This window comes from Epargyreus clarus, unplaced genomic scaffold, assembly GCF_041222505.1.
Source record: "Epargyreus clarus isolate Ecla_fem2 unplaced genomic scaffold, WU_Ecla_fem_2.2 ptg000014l, whole genome shotgun sequence".
Classification (NCBI taxonomy): domain Eukaryota; kingdom Metazoa; phylum Arthropoda; class Insecta; order Lepidoptera; family Hesperiidae; genus Epargyreus; species Epargyreus clarus.
The window spans coordinates 12,755,779-12,778,047 of NW_027332222.1; the positions used below are offsets into that span (position 1 = coordinate 12,755,779).

At 34.4% G+C, this 22,269-nt stretch overlaps 1 protein-coding gene across 1 annotated transcript in view; it reads left to right on the plus strand.

Annotated features, from left to right (window-relative positions):
• Positions 1-22,269, plus strand: part of Hr4 (nuclear hormone receptor 4) — a 130,448-nt gene that overhangs the window by 35,604 nt on the left and 72,575 nt on the right. The window lies entirely within an intron of this gene.

The following is a 22,269-nucleotide window of genomic DNA, read 5'->3' on the forward strand; positions in this document are numbered from 1 at the left end:
TTATTATTTAAATTTAGATTTATGTATGAAAAAAAATATAGTCTACTTTTTAGCCAGGAACATTTGCTAATCAACTTTTAAATATTGTTGTGGTAATTAGTGTTATATTCACATTTGTGTTAGTACGCACCTAAACAAGTATATAACGTATGTAAAGTTTATAAAGATGTCGCCGCACATATCTAGATGTCGCTTTATTAGTGTTAATCTTATATATAAAATTCTCGTGTCACAATGTTAGTTACCGTACTCCTCCGAAACAGCTTTACCGATTTTCACCAAATTTTATATGCATATACAGTAGGTCTGAGAAACGGCTACTATCTATTTTCATACCCCTAATTGATAAGGGTTGTCCACCCTTAACATTTTTTATTTATATGGCAACACAACGTTTGCCGGGTCAACTAGTAAAATATATTAAGGAGGTGTTTATTACTTTACACAACACTTAATGTAAGAAAAATATATCTCTCAATATTATACAATTTGTAAATGCAGACACACATTTTATTTGGATCAATGTTATTTTAGAATTTGAAAATATATGTTCGAAATTGTCAAAATATGTGTGTTAATATTTTCTAAATGTTAAAAGTATACATATTTATACAACCTACGCAAGCGTCATGGAAAAGGGCAATACAATCCAAACTTTGATTGAAAAAATAGACAGAGACGTTTAAACAATCATTTCTTAAAATACGTCACGGTCACAGAATAAAAACGTAAGCGTAAACTACGTGAATATAGAGCAAGAGTAAACAATGTTGAGTGCCGAAGTGTTAAGAAACGAGGACCCAGTTTCAGCATCTTGCTTATTTTTTACAGAAGTTATCGCCTTCCCGGATCGCGAGTGTGGCAACCGACGATCTATCAAGATAACCCAATTTCTATGGGAACTACACCGCCTTAAAATGTGACCGACTCACAAAATAAATATTACTCAAACACCGAAATGTGATCTAGAGTAAGTCAACGCTCGCAATTGTAACATTAAAGTTACGGCCGTTTTTTCGGGTTAAACCGTAAACTTTTTTCAGTGGGCGGTAAATTGTAAATTATATTGAGTTTTTAAATGATATGTATTTTTATGACACTAGTTGACATAAATCACTATTTGTGAACATATCACCAATCTGAAATCAATTAACAACAGCGCAACTGAACTCATTATAGTACAGGTCAATTTTGTTTCAAGTCAAATACAGACAAACAATTTTAGGGAGGTTAGTATTATGTATCACATGCCCGTTATACCTATAATATCCCTGCAAAATAGGTTAAGTGTTTCTTTCAAACCAAGAACGAATATACCACTTCTAATACACGCAACATCCTAATATTCTGTCCATAGCTTACCATTCTCGCAAGTGTAATATTTTTTTACAGTGTAGTGAACAGAAATGCAAATAAAAAACGAGATGGTTATCAAAACGTTGGCGCTTGTTTCGGCTATTGAGGGTACTCGGGTTCATGCTGGGTTCTAGGACAAGTGTCGCAATCGCAAGTTCGGACCGCTGTTATCTTTATCAAGTACGTACGGCTGTGCGCAGTACAGGTTCTTTTTGGGGAAATTTCCACGAAAACAAATGAAATGAAATATATATTTTTTTGTAAAGGCGGAGGTACTTGTTGATTGTCAGTAAACATTTTTTTTTAACACATACTACCGGATTGGAACGCGATAAGAAACTCAGTGGGTTTTCCTTTAATATTTCGTATTACAGAATAGTATAATTATGATCTGCTGAATTATCCATCTACAAATAGAATTGAACGGAAATTGTTAAAGATTTTCCGATGTATTTTCGTGATCATTATAATAAGAACTTGTTACTCGTATAAGATTATACTCGTATTGTATGTTTGATGATATTTACAATATTGTTTCGTATGCATTTTAAATTTAATAATATGTATAAGTGGCATGTTACACTAATTAGTCACAATATACATGTCAGAGGAAGGAATACGATATATTCAATCGAAATATTATATCTGTTTGATTTGGTTTACGGTTTTAGGTATCAACGTGATATTAAGATGATTTACTTTTTAAACAACACTCAAAACTTTCATTTGCAAATTTCCGTTAAATTTAACACATGTAATTTGAAAATTCAAGGTTTTTCATCATAAGTAACTATTGGCATAAACTCATGATTTACCAATATTTTTGCATAACTCCTAAAATTCACATAGATATATCGCTACGCGTTTAGCCTTTACTGATAAAGCTATATTTATACATTCACTCACCTAATTCTCGCCGATAGTCTGTAACCTCCTTATTTGCGTCTAGACAACAAAACAAACGCAGTTTGCCGCTTGTTTGTGGCTGGTTTTCGGCACAATTGTTGATAAGATATATTTCCAATTTTTATAATCTTGCTCCACTTAGTGTACCTTACACTTCCGGTTTGCGCTAGCTGCAGAATGCCTATGTCGCATTATGAGCATTTGTGCTTGCAAAAATTGCATTTGTAACTTTATTATTAAAGATCTCATTAAGAGCGATAAATTAAAGAAAAAAGACTAGAAGAAAAAAATACAATATAATTTTAACAGTAGAATCACTGTTCGTTTTTAGAGTTATTAGAATCTGATCGCTACGAATCATTAATTTTTATTTTCGCATTAAAATGTTTTACAGTGACTATCCTGGTTATTATCAATAGTACACTCTATTTAAAATATGGAACCCTAAAAATGTATCGTTTCGAACAGAAAGAAACTTCCAAGATTTTTCTTGTACAAGTTTAAACTGCTCTTTGTCGTAATCGTACCATTATAGAAGTTTCGTCGCTATTTTGGCCTACGTTATGGAATAAACTTTAATCTCTAAAATGTACTTAAACTTTAATAGAAAGAACGTTCCGATTTTAAGTAAAAAATAATCATAAAATATATGTTTAACCAGCAATCATTTGACAACTACTTATTTAATGCCACCATGTAAATTTACCACGTGGCTGGATTTGTGTGCTTTCCTAATAAAATATATAGTACAAACTCATAAAAACCTTATAAATTACACGCCATGTTCGACGCTTTATTAAAACAGCCATCTCACTGTGCCAATAATTCGATTAGTTTATTTTTAACTGGCTCTAACACTGACTCTACCGGTGTTTCAGGCGTGATTCATACAAGCGCTCCCGTATGTGTAAAACATTCTAATTAGAAGTGAAAGTTTCCTTAGCACCTCATAAAATAGACAGTAATAGACGGGAAATGAAGACCTAACTATAATCTTGTATCGACTAGAACAACATTGTTTTTTGTTTGATTTTATTTCGATATGATATAAATAATAAAGAAGCAAATAAGCTTGTCTATGATCGATACTATGACCTACTTCTCTTTGGTATAATTAGCATTAACATAGTGGTTATAGACTACCTTAGAAAAAATAATTGCACAAAAAATATTGAACACAAACGTGTGTTTTGTGTGTTTTCAGTATGTCGGATGAGAAAAAAACATTTTTCTAACCGTCAAACTTATGAAAAATAACCATCTTCACCATACTAACTAGGTATGAGTGAAAAATACTAACACCATAACAAATTCTGTGTTACACGATTATTGTCCGCTGAGAATCAAACCAGGAACCGTCAACACTCAGGCAATAGTATACTAGTCTGATAAACAAGCGACACGTCAGCATAATAGATTTATATACCCGTATAATCAATTATAGCGGGAAATGTTGTCACCTATAAAATAGTTTATTACTCTAATACTATGAAACAACAGGTTGAAACATTCCTACTTATTATTGAATCTGAGAATTACAATTAAAATAAAATTGTTCAATTTATAAAATCTTAATTACGAGGCAGCGAAATATATGACGTTTATAATCCAATTGAGTAGCCTTTTTAATTGAAATTATTATAAAGCCACCGTACTATAAGGAATATAATATTTCACTAAATATAACAGCAACAGTGTCACTAATAGACCTAACAGACTGTCCTTACACTTATAATCTAATTTACAATCATACGCACACGCACTTAATAACTCTTTTTATTAACACCAATAGACAACCCTAGACCACGTAATAGAAATAGAAAACGTGTCCATGTGTGCGTATATTGCACTTGTAGTATTGTTGTGTGTGCAATAAATACTTTGTGTATCCCTCTCTTTCCTTCTCGACATTTCACTGATAGCTATGGCCTTGTCTAGTCGCATCTAAAGCTGGCGTTAGTCTGTTTACACTGTAGCATTCATTTGACAAGTTACTTGAACGTTAGACAAATTTTGATATGACTTGGCTCAAAATATACGCCTTTACATTTATTTCCATTTTATATTCAGTAACTATACTTTTTAAACGAATAATAATTATGATAATGTGGTACAATTCCGAAGCTGATATGTTAAAACATTCTAGTTATTAAGAAATATGAATTGGGTTTCTTTAATTAGTTCTGCTTTTACCGACTATCGTAATTCGGTCGAACAAATTTTAGCATTGTTTAAACAGATGTTCGTAAAGAATTATGGTTCCGGCCGTGACGAGGATTAAGTACACGCGGAAATAATTAGAGCCCCATTGTCGAACCTCAATTAATTTTTATTTTTTTTTGTTTCAGGTGAGTGTTATATTACGTACGAGTACTTCTCGTGTGCGATCTTTAGACCAAAAGGTTTGTACGAAGATATAAAATAAGTGTTCGTTCCTCGACGTTGTTCTGGACACTAAAAAATTAACGTCATTAATTTTTTCTCTTTAAATAGACTCAAATTAGCACTCTATTTTGTTTTTAAGCATGAAAATACACATAATGAGGCTATTTCTGAATGAGTGTATAACAATATAAAAATAATTGTAAAGTGTAAAAGCCTGATTCGTTCAGAATTCTACCTACGATGTTTTCGTAGGCGTCTACAAATAAGCTCGTAGCTCGTAGCAACCTCCCAGCTTTTATAAAATTAGCTCATATTACAAACTTTTCTGAACTTAATCAATTATTTTATTACAATTGTGTTTAGTAGATATTATATAGGTAGTAGTAATCTATGTATAATTTATTTATAAGCACACACATAGCATAAGAGTTGTTAATAAAATACGTATGAAGTAACAACGTGACATACATAATATAAGCGCTGGCTACTAATGATTGTCTACTTAACTATCCTAGACAACTTGTGCAAGTGTACTGGCACGGCGAACGCTCCAAATGTCCCTGTAGCGAGTGTTGACTGAGTCGGAGTGTTGACCGGTATGTAGGTTACGCCGCGCGAACCGTCGAGCGCAGTGCGTCCCTCCCCCGCCCCCCCGCCCCGCACCACGCAACTACCTCTACGATCCGTGCAGTTTTCAACAAGAAAATGTCAAACGCGCTCTTCAGGGAACGATGCGATGCACTGGCGCATGCAAAACGAAATGTAGGTTAATAGGAATGCTCGCCCGCTTTTTGCTGTCATTTTGCAAGGAGCATCAAAGGCGCCAGTGTGTCAGCAATATCGCCATGTGCTCCTAGTTAGCTGAAATAGGTACATCCTTTGCGTCATACTCGTTATTATTAGCACAATCGCTTTGTGAAATCGACTCGAAATTGAAACTTGGTTGAAAGGCCGAAATTAACAAAAGGATCAGAAGAGCGTAATTAAGAGTTTATTTTGAGAATATCTTCAAATTATAGTATGTAATAAAGGCGAGCATTTGGAGTCGAGAGCGGCAAACCGGCAATGTGCCATCGAGCAATTCTATTACTGGACGTGGGCTTGCATTATATTTATATCAACCGCCACCCGTGGTCACTGGGGCAAGTTCGCTCGCTTCTTTAAACTCGCAATAAAAATCGGACAAGTTCGAGCCCGAGACCGTGGCCTGCGAATCACTGACGCTTCCTAATTCGGCGGATTATTTCGTACGTTTTAGATTGTAGTACTACTGCGGCCGCTTATAAGGAAATATTGTCGGACTTAAGGTCGCGAAGTTGTTAGGTGCACTAAGCCGTTAATCTGGGTATCTTTTTAGTTAAGGAAAACTGTCATTATTACGGCAACTTAGTAAAAAATGCAGTTTTTTTTATTATAATGATAGAAGCAAGATATACAAATATCTAACACTGATTACAATTTTAAAGAAATTAAGGTATATATTAAGATATAAATCGTAGAACACCAAAAACCGGTAGTTAAAACAAAGACGGAAAACGCATTTTATCAAACAATAAATATAATTCGTTGTTTTCCTTTTCATTCGCCTTGTACTCTAGTACCGAATTATCTACAATAGATAGCATTTATAACAAAACGATAACGTGACCATAATTTTAAGAGATCGACAACCGGCCGTGACTTCATTTATAATACACATTGACATACAAATTTGGAGGATTTTAGCGATAAGATGACACCAAAAATCAGGCGAAATATAATTCGCGACAATCTTTACGTACCTACAAGTTTTGTTTTTAATTTATCTTTTTTATGACCGCCTTTTAGGTCATGCTTTGTGTGTATTGTATAGTATCTCGACTTTATTTATGACTAGTTTTTGCCCGCGGCGTCGCCCGCGTTTAAAAGAAAATTATATGACATACTAACATATAGAAAACTAAAAATTCGTACGTTCATTGGAATGACAGCGGCGCCATCTGGCAAAAATTGGTCGTACCAACTCTTAAACCTCCAATAAAAACTATCCTACGTCCTTTCTCGGGTCTCAGACTATCTTTGTTCAAAATTTCATTAAAATCGGTTTAGTGGTTTAGGCGTGAAGAAGAGACAACCAGACAGACAGACAGACAGAGTTACTTTCGGATTTATAATATTAAATATTAGTAAGGATTTTGGAGTTGCTTTTTCAATCAAATTTCAGCAACTCTAGTACAAAGTAAAATCAATATTAGCCAGAACTAGGTCAGCTCACGGACCGCCCCGCGTACGACTACTATAGCCAGGATTTTCAATACAGCTGACCTTGAATTGAAGTGCAGGTCGTTCGAGCGACATCTAGTACTATGCTAGAACTAGCATTTAAATTGATTCGCAGAATATTTCACGTCATATATTTGCTACTGTGATGATTTCCAGATATTTAACAACTTTCCTGTTATTACTGTGATTACTGGGTCATAGTAACTATCAAATAAGGACATTTGAAATTTTGAATGATTTGAGATTTTCGTGTAAAACTTCATTCTAAAGAGCTAATCTATGCTAAAGAGACAATAATTAATGAAATAGCTTAATATTATAATAACATATTTAACTCAATTATTGTGAAGTATAAGTACTGTGAAGCAATATTACAAATCAGGTTTTAGTTCTAGAAGTAATGCAAAACTGCGCAATATGAAGGCATATATATGCCATTATATGCATCTATATAAAAGCGTCTCTACTCGGTCCTTAGGGCTTTGCCATCTAAGTGACCTACCTTAGATAGACTTCTATCTTGATTGGGAATAGATATATGTTGTCTGTGGTCGGGTTCAAATTGGAAAAGCTTTTAAGCAATATTAAAGTACAATTTTTGTATTCCCGTGTGCTTAAAACATGAAGCCCTTAAAATTTCTCTCTCTTAAACTTAATAAAAACATCTTAGAACCCCATTTTTCCATATAACAATTTTTTTTTCTTTTTTTTTTATATAAATTAAGAGTAACAGACGAGCATGCAGTCCACCTGATGGTACTACCGCCCATGGACATCTGTAATCAACCCCAGATATGATTAAGTATTCCTACCTGAGGTCGGCCACAGATGCGCCGCTACTCCTGAGGACTAAGCTGGAACGCCTCGGAAAAGTCTGTCTCCCTTACCACACCCTTCAAACCGGAACACAGCAGCGCCTAACACTGCTGTTATTAGGTAGAAATAGGTGTGGCGGTGGTGCCGCCGGAGTCGAACCACAAAGGGTTCTACCACCTTCAATAGCTATTTGTTTGCTTGTCGATCTTACTAGCTAGCTTATAAAGGTAACCGACTATCTTACATATGAAGTAACTATCTTTGTCTTACCATGAGTTTTACGTTTTGACAAATATTACTGTTTTGGTATTTGTTTACATATTGGCTCATACAATTTCCAAGTTCTGATACAATCCGCTAGAGGCGCTTATTGGAAATTGTATGGGCAAATACGTAAACAAATACCAAAACAGTAATATTTGTCAAAACGTAAAAACTCATAAAACGTAAAACGTAAAAACTCAAACGTCATGGTAAGGGTACAGGTATCAATCTCTATTTTATATGGCATTAATTACAGATATCCATTGACAATTACCAATTACCATTAGGTTTACTGCATACACGTTTACTATTTCAGTCTCATACAAAAAAATAGAAAAACTGACAGGTAAACTGTCGTAAAATCTATCTATTGCATATACCATTGTGAAAGTATGCACTGCACCGCCCAAGGTTTCGCCTGCATGCGTTGTCGTTAAAGCGATGCATAAACATGAAACGCATCTCATTTCCCTTTTTAACGCATTACTCTTGTCAAATAGAATAGCGATTTGTTGCTCGATAAAATTTCACTAAGTGAAAAAAGTTGGAATGTGGCCAAATATAGCTGCGGTCGGTTTTCGAAGCGTCGGTGCAATGATCTCTCCTCATTACTATAAATTACCGCTCCAAAAAACAAAAGCTTTGAAGTATCTAATAATTCTGTACAAATTGCACGATACTGAGGGAATTTTAAATCGGATTTGTTTAGTCTGTCTCAAGTGTTCTTCATTACAGTAATATATGACAAATATACAATTTTATTACACAAGACTACCAACTGTAAGAAAAATATGCTATATCCATGTTGGTAATTATTAAATAGAAAAGTCGAGTAAAACTAAGGGCTCTAATAAACAAGCGACTCCCGCGCCGGTTACCGTCGCTGTCTGTAGTCATCGATTGACAACAAAACACGATCGCCGGCGGTCAATGATAGCGGTGACAGACAGAGACAGATAGAGTTTTAATGAGCATTCATATAATTTAGAAAATTAAATTAGTAAAACTTTCAAATAGTATAAAATTCTTTAGACTATATCTCACATACATTTTGTCCCACTATGTTTATTCTCCTTTATACGAAACAATAATTTTTGTCAGGTCATTGGACGATTTAAAAATCAGACAATCGGACAGCCCACTATACCCTATCTCAAAGAATACGAAGTGGTGCAGCATTATTGAAGTATACTCCGGGTTCCTCTCAGTTGGAGTACACTTGCCCACTAGTCGGACTTCAGTAGCGGGGTTACGGAAAAATATTTAAATGTACGGGAGTGTAAATAAAAATAAAGTAAACTTCAACATAAAACATATTTTATACGACTTCATAGGAAGACCAGATTTCAAAATATTACACATTTGGTTTTGTATTTGTCCGTATAAGAAGCTATTATTTTTAAAAGGCTTAAATTTAAATTACTGTTTAAAATACCTTTAATTTTGGATAATATTATTTTCTTTTCTTAGTTTCACGAAACATATTTGTGTCAATTTAAGGCGTAAACATAAAAACCCAAATTCGAATCATAAATTAAAAGACCTTAACACGGACTTTTACTGCATCTTCGTTTCAAAATAAATCTCAAATCACACGTTTCAAACATTTATGCAGTTTCACGAGAGACTATTTCAAAATCGAGAAGTATTAATCAATCTATTCAGTACTTTCTACAGGCCAGGCGTCTGGCGCTGGATGCCACCATAGCCAGCAATGAATGCGGATGTTACGCAATGGATTGCCTTGCTCCTAGCTTACCACTCAATTTATTACTCTGGCGATGAATTGGTTAACTTTCGTAATGGATAGTACAGGCCTGAGGCCGGTATATTTTTAATACGCTTTTATTAGCTTCAGACGTATGTATGTTGGTATGTTAGTATGTAACGGAATCTTTGAACATGATTTTAACCCCCTTCAAAACGTCGGATTAACTTGAAATTTGGCATACTTATTAAGGACCGATGACAATTCAATATTTTAAACATTCTGACCCGTTATCCTTACTAGGATAATCAGGATCAGCGATTTTTGTTTTCCTGAGACCCGGAAGGTCTGCGTTAAGACCAATAAAGGAATCTACCAGGCCAGACCTGACCTGACCTGACCTGACCTGACCTGACCTGACCTGACCTGACCAGACCAGACCTGACCTGACCTGACCTCAACTTCGACGCGTCCGTTGTTAATAGCATCATGAAGCGGTGTCTCGTCATCCTTATTAATTCAGCACTTCAACATCTGCACCTTCCTTTAACAAGATTTCCACTATTTCATTGTTCCCATTTCTTGCTGCCAAATGTAAAGGTATATATGATTTCAGCTCATCGTCATAGTCACAACTTATATTATTAACTCGAGCTGTAAAATTAATTAAACTACTAACAGTTTTAAAATCTCTGCAGGCAGCAGCAACACAAAGAGAAGAAATTTTTATAATTATTTTTGATATTAACATCATCATGCTGTAATATTAAATCGATGATTGGACGACGTCCTTTTGAAATGGCTAGATGTAAAGCAGTTGCCCGTTTTTCTCTTGAGTATTGCCATCAGCGCCTGTTTTTAAAAGATGCTCTATCATCCTTTTTCCGTGATTACTTTTATCCAAGATAGAGGACCTGGGATATGGTATAAATTATGAAAGAAAGCAGTTAGCATTGGCAATTCGGATGTCATTCAACAACTCCTCTGGGATTTTCACGTTAACAATAAAAATAAACACCAATGTAAAACACCACTTCATACAGCTGTGTTAAACAATGACCCAATATTCATTTTTGCACTGCTAAGCAAAGGTGCTGATGCTGATTTGAAAGATAAACTTGATAATACGCTAAGTAATAATCGTTAAAATAATCGCTAAAATAATCACTAAAAAATGAAAAATAAATAATAGTTAAAAAAAAAAACTAAAAAATACGCTTTTATAAAAAATTCGACCAAAAAATGAAAAATAAATAATAGTTTAAAAAAACTAAAAAAATACACTTTTTATAGAAAATCCAACTAAAAAATAGAAAATATTTTTTTTACAATTTGAATTAAGAATAGTGTAAATAAGATAAAAATATTTTTTATTGTAAAAAAAGCGTGGGGTGCTTTTTAAGATATTATCAAAATGATAATCCTTCTACTCAATATCTATCAATAAAATATTTATAACTATTGACACCATGCACCCCACGCTTTTTTTACAATAAAAAAATATTTTTATCTTATTTACACTATTCTTAATTCAAATTTAAAAAAAATGTTTTCTATTTTTTAGTTGGATTTTCTATAAAAAGTGTATTTTTTTAGTTTTTTTAAACTATTATTTATTAATAGCAACAGCACCATGAATGCAGTTTCGTTATTAAATATTTTTGAGTAGTGTTTTAATGTCGTGAACAATATACTCGCAGCTATTACATTACTTCTTCCAAGTGAAATCTATTCATAATAATAACTCAAATATATAACAATTCAAATATATAACATTTTTTTACACTAATTTCATATAATAACCGTACTTATGACAAAGAAAATGGAATACGACTATTCATAAATCATGCAGTTGGAATTCTATAACTACATTTACAACGTTTCAGCTCGCAATTTCCATTCTAAAGGTTTTATAGCTTATTATACTAACTATAAAAAACTAATGTAAAGTTGGCTGAAATACCGGATTTATATAAAACATGACTTGTCACGACCGTCGGCTGTAAATAACCAACGTGAAGTAATTGGAAGGACGGAGTTCGTGCATTTGCAGTGTTCATTATATTCTGAAGCCACGATCAATACACCTTCGGATCCGCGTACAATCGCAAGAAGTTGTAGCCGACTTGATATTACTTCGAAAGGAAAATGCAAACAAAATTATTATTATTTCTGCCTCATAACAGTAGTGTAACTGTGGCCGACCTCAGGTAGGAATATCTAATCCTACCTGGGGTTGATTACAGATGTCCATGGGCGGCAGTAGCCACTTACCATAAGGACTGCACGCTCGTCTTCTACTCCTATATTATAAAAAAAAGCTTCAATTTGGAAATTGCAAACAAAATTGTTATTATTTAGTTCGATGGTAGAACCCTTTGTGGTTTAACACCGGCAGCACCACCACCTATTTCTGTCTACTGCGGTGTTAAGCGCTGCTATGTTCTGCTTTGTAGGGTGTTCTAAGGAAGGTATACTTACCCGAAGTGTTCAAACTTAGTTTGTAGGGGACGCAACGCATTTGTAACCAACCTCTGATAGAGTCCAACATCTAACCTGATCTGGGATTAATTAAAATTTTGTTAGTTAAATTTAGTCTCGTTGGTTATTTTCGATTAAACGTTCATTTAACTAAATTGTCCAATATAGTTTAATGACCAGAACCATATTGATTTTAATAGTAGTTTCCTAGTACCCTAAAACAGCTGTGCGATAATTGTAAATTTGCGGAAATTTTACGTTTTAATAATCCATTAAGTAAGCCACTTTATGTAATGTACCTTGTAATGTTAGCTTATTCGTTCTTGTCGGGGAAGTACTTTTCGCTTAATCCAAAGATAGGCAGCAGTTCCTTTTTGCAAAATTATTCTAAGTACTGTAAACCAAAAACTCCTTTTTTTCTAGAATCTAGAATGTAACCTAGTAGTTTGCTTTTTGGATGAAGGATGTTGGATAAATAGTCAGAGCGTATAATAATATAACAGAACGCTTTCTACACTCACAGGCTCACTAGGATTCCCTGTGTCATGGATGCTATGGACACACAGAAAGACACAAACACCCAGGCCTAGAATAGATATCTAAATCCATTCAGATATCTGCCTGACCGAGGATCGAACCCGGAACCCTTTGCGCGTCAATCCGGTATGGTGACCCCTCCGCCACACGGGTCGTCAAATAGGAGTGTGTGTGTTGTATTTTTAATTTACCCAAAACAATGCTGAAGTCGACGATATTATTTGTTGATGATCCAAGCGCCGGGTCATAATGGGATTATGACTACTGTGTAAGGACGTATTTATAATGATCAATTTGTCGCGCTTAAATACAATCAAGGCTTGTACTAACTTGCGATAATCGCGCAATCAGTTCTATTATGATGATATAAAGCATCATCCGCTTGTTCATGTATTATCTAAACTAATATTATAAATAAAGAGGAAAACTTTGTTTGTTTGATTGTAATGAATAGGCTCAAAAACTACTGGACCGATTTTAAAAATTCTTTACCCATTCGAATGCTACATTATCTATGAGTAACATAGGCTACATTTTATATGAAGTATACTTGATAAAAAGATTTTGAGGCGTTACAAAGTTTGCCGGGTCAGCTAGTCTATAATAATGTAGTATCATATGAAAATCATACGGATTCTTCTAGGTAGAAAAACTACAACATACGACTTTGAATCTATTTACATAACAAAACCGGACAACGGACTAGAAAAACAAGACAGGTAAAACAATTGTAGGTCAACTGAAAGTATTTGAAAATACAAAACATTTCTCTGAAACAGCATTTCGAGTGTCCCGCGTACTATTTACTCGGCATAGATTTATTAGGAACTTACCTTCCCGCGTGGTTTCGCATGCAGGCATCTATTTTCAGTTTTTCGTCATTTTTCAATTTCGAAAATATCTTAAATGAAAGTAATAAAAATAGTCTATTTTTAACCGACTTCTTATCTGTTAAAATTCTGCCATTGTGTACTTGTAAAAACCCGCTATGTATTCTTTTAACATTGTGTAAAAACCTCAACGAATTCGGTTAAGTATTTTCCATGCGAGATATACAAAAGTTTTCAAAGGAAATTCGAAAACAGTTTTTAAGTTTTGGTGCTGTGCATTATGACATAATATTGAGCAATAAGAGCTTAAAAAATGATCTAACATTTTAAAATAACAGACAGACACTTAAATTTTATATATTTGTATAAGAGGATCGGATAAACAAGTCCAGTGGTATATGTAGATCTTGAACCTTTGTTCTTAGAAGCAGTTTTTATGTCGGCATCGTCACGCGTCCGGAGTCAAAATGAAGGTGTGGTCCAAGTCACTCAAGTAATTTTTGAAAATTTAAATATATATGACCACTCCCTAAACCACTTTATGTCCGCCTTATTGATACAAATATATGTTTTTAAAGTGAAATGTAGAAGCACCTTTAATCTAAATATATATAACTCAAAGATGACTGACTGACATAGTGATCTATCAACGCACAGCCCAAACCACTGGACGGATCGGGCTGAAATTTGGCATGCAGGTAGATGTTATAACGTAGGCATCCGCTAAGAAAGGATTTTGATCAATTCTACCCCCAAGGAGATAAAATAGGGGATGAAAATATTACTTCGTAACGCGAGCGAAGCCGCGGGCAAAAGCTTGTTAAAAAAAAGGTGCTTATTAATTAAGTTCAATTAAATTTAAGTACTTTTCTTTAATTTTAAGGGTTATTAACTTCGCACGGTTTATATAAATGCTTATATTGTTAATGATTAGCAGTTAAATGCATATATGATGTAAACTATTGCAAAAATGCAAATGAAAAGGCGCAAAAAGTCTTTCGCAACAAATAATGCTGTAATTTGTAGTATACACAACTTTGCGTAAGTATGACATATTTATAAGTAGTTTTTTTGCTCCGAGTTTTCCCATTTGCTGTCAAGTGATAAATAGACTTATCCAAAGCCGATAATGTCTGGTATTATAAAATATTTCGACGTAATACTCTATTAACTCGATCGACAGAAGATTAATCTGTTACTTTGACGCAAAAACATTTGTGGAAGCCAAAGGTAGTAATTATGTTAGTAACAATATTCTGAATGCATTTATAACTTAACTCCACTGCAAGAATTAGGTAATAACAAGGTTATTTCAAAATATATTCCTATCGAAAGTCAATAACATCGTACGTAGAACTAAATGCATGATTTTTGATTGCAAAAAGCAAAACATGCTTTCGGCAAGTCGGAGTTTAAACTGAAATACAAATTTGTTATTGCGAAAGTAGATAGATTTGTCTAGCCTCGTTGCTTCCTTCGAAATGTAGCTTATTAAATTTTCATTACATGTATAAAGCCGGAGATTAAAAGCACTAACGGATAGTCCTTTTAATCTACAGCGGGCTTTGCTTTATTAACCGAATTTCTCTGTATGATTTCGTGGCCTCAGTAAATTAGTAAATTTTCTGTAAGATCTTAGACTAGAACTCATTATTGGGATTTAATCTCTTACTTGCATCCTAAGAGCTTTTGATTTATAATATTATAAGATTTCCATCTTTTCCTTTTGCGTGTTTTTTTTTCCTTTTTTAATGTAGTTTAGTTGTAAATTTGGGTAACATTTTACTACGCATAAGAACTCGGATTCACTTCCCAGGATGTAAATAATAAAATATGTCTCGGCATATACCTATGTACTTGTCTCTGTGTGTATTTCTACCTCATAACAGCAGTGTTAACGCTGTTCTGTTCTGGTTTGAAGGATGTGGTAAGAGAGACATAATTTTCCGAGGCGTTCTAGCTTAGTCCTCAGGGGTAGCGCGCATCTGTGGCCAACCTCAGAAATATCAAATCTGGGATTGATTACAGATGTCCATGGACGACAGTAGCCACTTACAATCAGGTGGACAGCATGCTCGTCTGTTACTACTATATTATAAATAAATATATATCAAGTTTTAATAACCCGCTCATTCCGCTGCGTCCTGCAACTTGGAGCAACGTCCGCGGTCGGCGGCCGGCCTAGTTTCGCGCTAGGAATAGGCGCCGCCCCCGCCTCGCGCCCTGCACCAGCCAAGTACCGCGCATTAAAGGACACACACATGAACGGTTCACGGCTACACACACGCAACGAACCCTTCCAACCCTTGTGGTTATTGTTACATGAACGGAATTAATGTTACACATGAAATCAATAAGCGTGTATTTGCAAATTTGCAGATCACGGAACCTTTTAATAGGTAGGTAGAGGTACATACATATGGACCTACAATTTAAGAGCTCGTGCAAGTGGGTATACTACAGAACAATGAGGGTGTATTTATTTTTTTGAATTTTATAGTACAGCAGAAAAAAAACGCAGTATGATGAGTCACTACATTTCTACAGTGTTCAATAATTTAGGAATGCAATAAAACATCCGTAGGAATTGAAGTGGGTATTCGAACAGTACAAATAAAATTAATAAAATATCCTATTACCTTATTCCTACTAAAATAATGAACATTATTTATCCTGTAAAATCATTTCCATTCCATTTATTTTCTAGATAATAAAGACTACTCAACTTCCTTAATTCCGTATACAGTGGGTGCAAAAGGAAAGCAATCGGAATATGGGTTTCCTACGTTCGAATGACCACCCCATGTAAGGACACTGTAACTAATTGATCAAAAGCATTGTAAGTTTTCTTTGATGTATGAACGGTTCACTGAAAACTCAAGAACCAGAACCACTGCTCGCAAACGAACAGCATAGTAACAATGATTGTAAAAATAACCCTTAGTTAGAATTATGTTATACGAGTATATAACGTTATCTTTATACTTCTTAATAAAAAACCCGCTTCGATATATTTATAATTACAAACCTAAAAAAGTAGTAAGTCGATTGACTTGAAATTATTAAAAAATGTTTAATTTCTATTTAACAGTGTTTTATATACTTTTCATCCTGAAATTTCCACGACAATAGTTTTATATTCATCCTAATTATTAATACCAAACTAAACTACTTGAAGCGTGATTGGGTTCAGCTAGAACACAATAAATTTTGAAATAGATCCAGATCAAAAACACTGACTAAAATAAGACGGTAAGACACGAGTGCAAAGTGCTCATTACGTCACGTGGATGTGTGTGTTGGTATGCTTGTGTGAGTGCAGGGCTGGCACGTGTGTTGCACGAATATAATAATCAGAAATGTTAAGAATACATATTTATTCACATTCATTGCCTTGTAGCGGTAAGTGAATCGCGGTCAAGGGCAGGATGCCTGTGTTTATCCTTATCCTGTATTGAAATAAAGCTCTTTCGCTATGCGTAAGCCGCGTGATTCATATCTTGTCCAACGCACGCTCACGGAACACTAGATAACTTTCAAATTTTGTTAAAATATAAATATTTACAAAATATCTTGGTATATCTTACATAATTATGAAAGTTAGTATTGATTTAATTAATCAGTGATTTAATTGGTGCAATCGATTTTAATCATAAGCTCTTTCAAGTCTAAGTAAGTAGTTATTAAAGTTTAAAACGTACAAAGAACTAAGCTCTTTGTTTTTCAATTATAACGATATCACCATCAAATATTTTTGTTATACTCGTAGTTTGTATGAGAAGCCCTTTTATATTTGCGATATATTTAGGCTATTTCCACACGGCGCCGCAGTGGTGGCGTTATTTGCCGCCGCGGCACGTCACAAACCTGACCGCCACTACGGCACTATATTATAGCACTAAAAGCAACCCCATATAAATACAATAGATACTACAATAGCGGCTTCGTCGCAGGAGCAGTGTCGCTAACGTTGCGGCGTCATGAGTGATTGTCCTTATTTCTGTATTTGACTCATTTCTTTATAATAATAGCGTTTGCATAACAAAGGTACATTATAGGATATACTAGAAACTAGTGTATGTAGTATTCTGATTAAACCGAGTATTTAATTACGCTTTGGCTATGCCCTACCATCCCGCACTCTCGCGTCCAGTGCATACGAGTAGTCCTTCGAATACACTTTCTCATGTGTGCGTCCTGTCACTTTACCTTTGCGTGTGTTTGCCTAGATCACGTGTGCCCACACGAACTCACACATCCATCCCGCCTAGATACAGAGCTGAAATATTTACAATTTCCTTTCTGATGCATGCACGCTAATAAAACGTGGTTGTGTGCGTTTTATATTATATTCTAGCTAATGCAACGTAGAGGCCAATGTGCTCGTACATCGTATTATTACAGCAAAAAATAGTTTCGGTATCCAATTCATGATTTAATGTGTTGCTGTAGTTAGAAGTATCTAGGCGATTAAGCTTGGTTTTGAGTATTAGTCTTATGAGTCTTTGCTAACAATACCATCAATTGCAATAGCTATTAAATATTTGTGACTCAATAGTAGATATATAATTTAACGTAACAACGAAATAATTTCATTTGTTCGCGTGAAAACGAATTTCTTTTTGTGGCGCCTATGCAGGCAAACTTATTTTTATAACATAATTAATTCTTCTGCCTCTTAGATATAATGAAAATAGAACATATGAGAAATAAGTCATCTTCACTACCTAATCCTTATTTTGTAGTAATTAAAATCCAACACTATTCATCAATTGAAGTACACTACTTAATACTAGTAATTAATGTAAAATTTAAATGAATAACGAGTAAATGTGTTGATAATATAAATTTCATATCAAGTGAAAGGATAGCATTAAATAAGACTTATTGCGCCATCTATCGGGTGGAGGCGGAAACACATTACAACCCCACCTGCGCGACATATCCGTAGATGGCGGATACGGCGCCTCGTAGTATTTTTAGTAAAACCGGAAAAAGTATGTTGTGTAAATAATTTTAACCAAACATACATACTACACAAGTATCTTCTTTATAGCTGTGATATTTTGGCACATTAAATAAATTGCGAATTACGTATCAGGTGAATTAATCTTTTTTAAATATAAATAGCCTATAGGGATTATTTGGAATGAAATTTCACATTTTGTAAGCTTCAGTTATGAATGACATTACCTTTTATTTTCATTTCTTCCATTTTTTTCTCTTTAATCTGAGCTTTTTCAATGGTCATATAAATAATAATAATTATTATTACTTATTTCCAACTTTTATACTTCTAAATATGGTGATACAACGTATAACAATTGATAAATTATACAACACAAACATCACATCTTTATTAAAAAAATGTATATACTATAAAATAATATCTGATTTGGTCCTAATAAATATTGGGTAGATCTTCAGATATACCTTTGTTCATACTTTAAAGTTATTTCTCACCTCTGTGTAAAACTATATTTGGTTGCAGCACATACTGTATTGATTGGGCAAATGGGCAGATCTTTAGATATATTACCTTTGTCCAAACTATGTAGATTTTTTTCCAGGTCTGTTTTTACATGACTTTGTATTACCAGCTTAAATAAAACGGTGTTTAGCTGCAAAATATACTGTATTGAATGGATAGATATTTTTTTTTAATTTATCAAAATTATGTAGATGTAGATTATACTTTTCCAGCTCTCTTTCGTTAACTTTGTATGACCAGATTAAATAAGATTATGTTTCTACAGATATTTTCAGATATCTGTCTTAATTTGTCCAAACGAACTATTTTTCTACCTTTCTATGTTGCGACTTACCAGCTTAAATAAAACTATGTTTAGCTGCACCATATACTGTGTTTCACGCAGTAAAACATCCTTGAACTCCCCTGCCCTACAGTATCTCCGTCTCGCTCGGGATAGGCCACTATCGATTAAAACGCAACCCAGATATTATGCAACCTTGAAAGCATTAAACATAGACTGGACCTAACACTTTTATTTATAATCTCTTTTACTTTGTTATAAATATGTTTTTAGAAGGTGCCTTGGTGTTAAGTGGTCATTACAGCCCATTGCAATAATATTTAATTCAATCGTATATTAGCTGCAATTTTATCATCATCATCATTATCATTAACCCATAACTGTCCCACTGCTGGGCACGGGTCTCCTCTCAGAATGAGAAGGATTAGGCCATAGTCCACCGCGCTGGCCAAGTGCGTATTGGTAGACTTCACATACTTTTAAGATTTTTTTTTTATAAATCTCTCAGGTATGCAGGTTTCCTCACGATGTTTTCCTTCACCGTTTAAGCAAGTGATAATTAATTTTTAATACTTAACTTTGAAAAATCACAGGTGCGTGGGATTTGAACCTTGGACCCCTCGACAGGCCGAGTTTCTTAACCACGCTATCACTGCTATAATTATATCGCATGTATATCAATATTTTTTTTTTTAATACACAGATTAATATTATTTACAGATCAAGCAATTACTAAAAGCAATATTAGAAGGTTAAAATCTAAAAATAAATTACATATCTTAATGTAAATATACGCATGTTTAACCCCCAAATCCCGGGGGCCTACGTGACCAGAGCGTTCCAACCTAGATTGCTCTCAAACAAATCACATCGGATCAATACAAGGGGTGACCCGTAAAAAGTCATCTATAGGGGTAGATAGATGGATAATCTCTTACTCGTGTAGCGCGTGAACTTCGACCTGGGTTTTGGAGGTCATTAACATTTAGGCGGGCGGGCCGCGGAACTAGGTCGGTGCGTCGACTGCAGCGTTACCGTGGCAACGGCGCCGCCCCAGACGCCTTCGGTTTCAGTAAACATGGCGGAACATTCGGATGGCAGTACCCTAAGTATGAGATTTTACGTTTTTACAAAAATGGCTTTTTTGTATTGGATTACGTATTTGCCCATACATTTTCAATCAGCGCCCCTAGCGGATAGAATCAGAACTGATTGGAAATATATGGGAAATACGTAAATAAATATAAAAACGGTATTTTTTGTAAAAACTCATTCTAATCTCAGTAAACATGGCGGAAGATTCGGATGACAGGGCGGCGACGTTGGTGTTTTGTTTCTTGTTTTTTTAAGCTCTTATAAGCGCCGCTTTTACTCGAAAGCTGATACGTGACCAGCTGAATAAATGTACAATACAGCTGAAAATGTTTTAAGTTTTACATTAAAATTAGTAAAACAAAAACTTGAATGAAGGTTTATAAAAATTTGTATAATATGTATTATATTTGTATAAAATATCGACTTATTGCCCAGGGCTATGCGATACTTGTTGCAAGATATACTTTTTCTACAAGTAATAAATTGGGAGAATATGTTGCAATAATTCAGGGGAGTAAAAGAGATAACAACAATATATTTATTCCGTTCAAAATTCTTCGTACATGTCAATAATTTACATGGTGCAGTACTTTATTATTCTATGGCCAACACGGCAGTAATATTTTATGGGTCTTATTTTTACCGTGCATCTTCATCGATCCCTTTAAACTAGGGCGTAGTGTGGGAAATGAAGTGAAAAATGTGTACACAGTGCACCTGGTGTTAACTAGCACAAAGGTTAATAACCGCAATAAGGTTAAACGCGCGCTCCTGATAAATCACGGCTTAGTTTCGCACCCTACGTCCTTATATACTTAGCTGGAAGTAATTAAAATGTCCCACCTGTGAGCGAAGTGAATATGCATTTTAAACTTTTTAAAAGACGTCCAACAAAAAATATTAATTGACGTTACGCAGCCTCTAATGCCAATACCTTATCTGTTAACATATGCAATATATATTAGTTCCTAAATGAAATAACAAGCAAAAGTTACAAAGCTCATTGATTGACTTCGAATAGAACAGCGTCCTGACAGTATTGAAATACCACCGCATCAAAATCCATTTGTCCCACCCCACATCAGAATGAACGCATTTTGTGAATAAATATATATAATATATATACGTATATATACAACGCTTATACGCGCTTGCGTCACGGTCCCTCTGGATCGCTCGAATTAGGTCAGGAGGGGGTCGCACTGTCACTGCCATATTATACAATTTCTGTATTATATATACTAGTAATGTACGCCGGATCATTTGATGGGACCCTTGCTATTGTAAATTCGCCGGCAAATTTGCGACGCCTTAAACGTTACACGCTTCTATAAATATACATTCTTACTACAAACATTTAATTATACATAACCCATCTATATGGTTTTTGATGATACAAGATCTCGTGTTAAATAATACGATACGATAGAGAAACATTGTAATTAAATTCATTCATTATAAACAAATGACTTACTTTACCGAAATATCAATTGATAGGTGCCTTGATATCTCTACAAATAAATAAAATTGTTGTGTCCGTCCATAATTTGTGATTTAATATCTATCAGTTACTTTTGCCAGTACTTGCAGGGTTCACTAGAAGCCCTTAAAATGATTACTGCAGCAAATTGAAAAGTATTGTAATGTCACGTGGTTGTACCTGCTCCCGGAAGCTCGTTCCGAATAAATATTGAGTCACGCTTATTTCTGCCGAAACAGCAATCCTTACACTGTACTTTTGCCAGAAATTCATTTGTAGCTTCAATAAGTTTAGTTAGATTAAACCAAACTGAAGCTCGAGAGCAGTAGTTAATCTATCTATACTACACTATAGTTACTCGGACACAAATTTTTT